Source organism: Gavialis gangeticus, unplaced genomic scaffold (assembly GCF_001723915.1).
Source record: "Gavialis gangeticus isolate Ggan-Ray unplaced genomic scaffold, GavGan_comp1, whole genome shotgun sequence".
NCBI lineage: Eukaryota > Metazoa > Chordata > Crocodylia > Gavialidae > Gavialis > Gavialis gangeticus.
The window spans coordinates 50,793,226-50,797,394 of record NW_017729031.1 but is presented as its reverse complement, the minus strand read 5'-3'; the positions used below and the strand labels follow the sequence as shown (position 1 = coordinate 50,797,394).

The 4,169-nt window shown below is 37.6% G+C and overlaps 1 protein-coding gene and 1 long non-coding RNA gene across 3 annotated transcripts in view; one reads left to right on the top strand and one right to left on the bottom strand.

The window, feature by feature from the left end:
• The window catches only part of B3GALT1 (beta-1,3-galactosyltransferase 1), a 288,164-nt gene that overhangs the window by 135,353 nt on the left and 148,642 nt on the right, over positions 1-4,169 (bottom strand). Inside the window, exon 1 of one of the 2 annotated variants that reach the window (XM_019522748.1) lies at positions 589-716. The exons of the other annotated variant lie outside the window; for it this stretch is intronic. The gene's annotated coding sequence lies outside the window, so the exon portion shown is untranslated. Of the gene's footprint in view, positions 1-588; positions 717-4,169 lie in introns of those variants that run through there. 2 annotated transcript variants of the gene reach the window in all.
• The window catches only part of LOC109301526, a 130,129-nt gene that overhangs the window by 36,890 nt on the left and 89,070 nt on the right, over positions 1-4,169 (top strand). The gene's annotated exons all lie outside the window — the stretch shown is intronic.

The following is a 4,169-nucleotide window of genomic DNA, read 5'->3' as shown; positions in this document are numbered from 1 at the left end:
CTAGTGCAGGGCTTCACTTGAGCTGTGTTGCTTGGCTGGGCTTGCCTCCTTTTTCTCCCCAGTCAAAGGCTCCAGGAGCTGAGAGTGGCTCCCAGCAGCAGCTCTGTCTGAGTTGCTGTGTTTATTGATTAATTGTTTAACTGATATAATTAGACAATGTTAACCAAATAGTTTTTAAAACAATATTTACATCCCTAGTCCAACTACAGCTGGAGATGGGTCATCCCTATCCAAGCCATCCAAACAATCCATAACCTAGACTTTTTGTGAGATTACACTCAGCCCTGTCCAGTAGGGTTTTCATGTTTGTCTTTTGTTACGTGTTTTTTGTTATTCTTATGTACTTTAAATTTAAACATGATTATCAAGCTGAGAAGCACATTAAATTGTTTTTGTAAATGCAAAATGTAGAGGCAAAGCAAGATCACAGCAGAGATGCTACTAAACAGAGAAGAAAAAAAAAGTCTCTCTTGCCCCCAGACTTTAAAGATTTGCTATTTGATAAATATGGAATTGCAAATCTGATTTGTTATATAATAACTGCAAAGACCTGAAAACTGGCAAAGGCATCAGTTCTATGGTACTTACCATATAAAAAACAGCACTGAGAAGAATATGTGGAAGGTCCCCAAACTGTAATCAATAACTGATTAAAATGATGATTTTTAATGGTATTAGTTTGAAGTGCATAATCTGAAATTAGAGGACATTTATTGATGATTATAATATCCTCTTAAAAGAAAGATTGCTTATACATGCTAACAAGAAAATCAATGTTTGTTGCCTACCACAATAAAAGGACAATGATTTATTCTCAAAAATTCCCTTCAGTTGGGTACATACATAACCCATACTGTGCTGCAATAGGAGTGTAGATTCCATTTCATGGAGCTAGATTTCAGGACACCAAATGAAAGAAGCAGATGGGAATAACAGGACAGATGAGTACAAAGCAAAAAAGAGAGAGGAAAAGTCACAATAACCATATTCAATACCTGTGTAACTAGCATGAACTAATTTTCTTACAGTTGGACAAAATCATAAAACTACAAGGCCATGTATTACAGGTCAGAGAACATTTTATCTTAAAATTATAATGTAGTTGGATTATTATGTTGTTATATATTTTAGTGTTCATAAATGTTCTTAGATGGATATCAATGGAGAACAAAATCTTCTATTGGTGTGAATCTCACTTCTGTCCTTGCCCCTTTATATAGGTAAAATTGCTGGAGTGAAATGAGGTGGCCCTCAGACCCCATATGTCACTTGCCATAATTTTCTTCCTACAGCTATCACAGACCATAGCTTTGAAGCTGTCCTCTTAAGATTCCTTCACAAGTCATAACGCAAGAGGCTTGTTGTGGCAGGGCTGATAGTGGAAAAGGCTGTTGTAATTTTTCTGAGCCACCTAGGCTAGGTAATTTCCATAGGGGAGAGAGGAGGGTGGAGGGCTCTCTATACCTTTCTTGGAAAAAGCTTTGAATTAGGAGGCTGCAAAGGGAAGCATAGAACAGAATCCCAATGTATGTGGCTATAGATTATATACATGGTATGGCACAGGCAACAGTTGTTTGATTCCCTTGCTGCTCTGATAATGTCCTTAAGCCCGATTTAGCTTGGTTTAATTATTCCAGGGATTAAAAAGGGAGTTGTGATTCCTTAAAAGTGGATTAGGATCTGGATTTATGTATATCTTAAAGGACCATATGTATTGCAGAATTCAAGCACAATAGGAACTAATGCAAACTGGTATATAATTATGTGCAGAAAGAAAATAGTGCTTATAAAGTATTATCACTTTTACGTTTTCCGGTAAGGGCATACAGCTAGTGAAGGGCAGGATTACCTGATTTAGTGAAGTCTTAATCCTATCAATTCAATTCCAAATCAGTTCACCACAGCCACAAGTAGGTACATTTCTTTTGGGGTGAAAGCATGCCTCTTCTTAATTTAGAAGAAGCTGGTTCTGTCTGTTGCACGTTTGTAAATTCTATACTGTCAGAACCCAGCCTGAAGTTGTGGCAACTGTCATGTTATTAAACACAGAACAGTGCTCTATGTAGACAGAGGCTGAATGGTTTAACATTGTCACCTATTTGCAGTTTACCCTTACTAAATAGTATGATGCACCAACCCTGTCTATACCATGTTAATCATCATGACTTCAAGGTTGCTTTACAGCACAGTGTAAACTTTTTCATTATGAATAAGTCCTTCTGAGACTTCCCTTCCTTCTGAAGTAACTGGCTTTCCCAATGTCCTTTAGCTAGGTTTAGGGTATTTTTAGGGGACCTTTTTGGGAGAAAGAGGCTACTAATGGGGTGTGAAACTCAAAAAAATTGGATTAGCAATTCATAATGGGGGTGAGAGCGCAAGCAGGGAAAAATCTTTTTTTCAGCTTTTATGCTGGAGTGCACTGACCCACATTGCCTTCAGGAACAAAACAGTAAACTAAGACTTGTTTCTAGGACTAGATTTTTTAACTGGTTGTACTATTGAGTTTGCAGTGTGAGGTAATATGGATTATCACTTTGCCTGTTCATTCACCTACAATTTTGGATGAAGAGGTTGCCATATCTCGGGTACAATGAATGCCAATCTTTCACACTGGGGATTTTTATAGAGCATTTTATCACCATGATATTTTATTTAACCCATCTAAACCTTAGCCTTTTTCTTCTCCGCATATGGAATAAAAAGATATAAAATATTAAGTTGCTCCTATAAAAAGTCATGTTATCCAAATTCCTTAAAAACCCATTGCAGACATTTTAAGATCTTAACCACTGTCTAAAGAGTGATGAAGCCTTTCCAGTTTTTGTAGCTTAAAGATGGAGGAATGGAATTATAACGTAATCTTTTTTAAAACATAGAATTGCTTTGGAAATGAGAGCTGGACTAGAAAATAGTAGTGCAATTCCTTAAATACAGACAGACAAAAATCCCAACCCTGGCATACAGTCTTAAATCCTATAGAAGTAATGGACACTAATGAGCTTCTCTTCCTAAAGTAACCTCAATGTAATGGTTTTAACAGGGAAACTGGGCAGAATATAGTATCAGAAGCATCACACATGAATGGCTTTTCAAACCATAACACCAATTCTTTTGTTCTCTAGAGGCTAGTTTGTAGCCCTTGTGTGCTGGAAGGGGTTAAGCAAAGGGCCAGGTAGCAGTGGCAGCTATGGGAGGAATTCGAGTTGATTGAGATGAGAATTCTTTTCCAAGGATAGAAAATACACGTGTGTGTGGCAGCTATATTCTTGTAGTATGCATTGCTTCCGTCTGTGCTGCTGTGGCCCTAGCTTCTTTCCAGAAAATTAGACATTTAAGAGGGTACTGGAAGGGAGCAGATACTCTGCTTCTCAGCCATAAAATGTCTGCTGCTACTGTTGTGTGCTGGGGAGAGGTTCTTAGGGCAAGACTGTGGCTTGACACAATATCTTACTTTATATGTCATTCTGAAGAAAGAGGCAAAGTCAGAACTCATCTCAATGTCTTATTCATGCACTGCTTTTTAAAGGGTCTAGATTAGAGGTTGACTTCTTTCTCTCTTTCCTCTCTCTGGCATTTTTTTTTTACTATGGCTCCTTTCACCAGAGAAGTTCTAAACTACTTTGAGCTCTTCACATGGAAGAGAAGATATTTAAATGAACAATCAAAGTAACAGACCTCTACGAGACCTATTCTAATACTGGTTCTCAGATTGACTGACAGACTTCATTGCCTATTCTTGTACAGTCCCATAGGAGACTGTCATTAAACTGCACCTGGGCATGATGATTCATTATGAAGCTTTGGTTTTATACTGGTATCGTTGTGCCAAAAATACTATACGTTAATACTTTCTTTCTGTTTTTCAGCACAGGCAGTTGGTGTGTTTGACTGCTTGTTTAGGGATTGATTTATTTTATAGGGGGCTTATCTATAGGAACTCTACATGATGCACTGTGTTGTTTAGAAATTTGCGTTTCATCCCTTAATTTAATGCATCAGCCCTAACTGACACTTGCCTATTCCTTTAATTGTGCTTAATTATCCACAAAAAAGGTTTAGAAAAATGAATTCTCTTTTTTAAGAGGTCTTGATGAGTCACTGTATTTGGGCTTTGGTGGACTGGAAGAGTGTGTGCAAGTATGTATGCTGCAGAGATGAGGGCTCTTCAT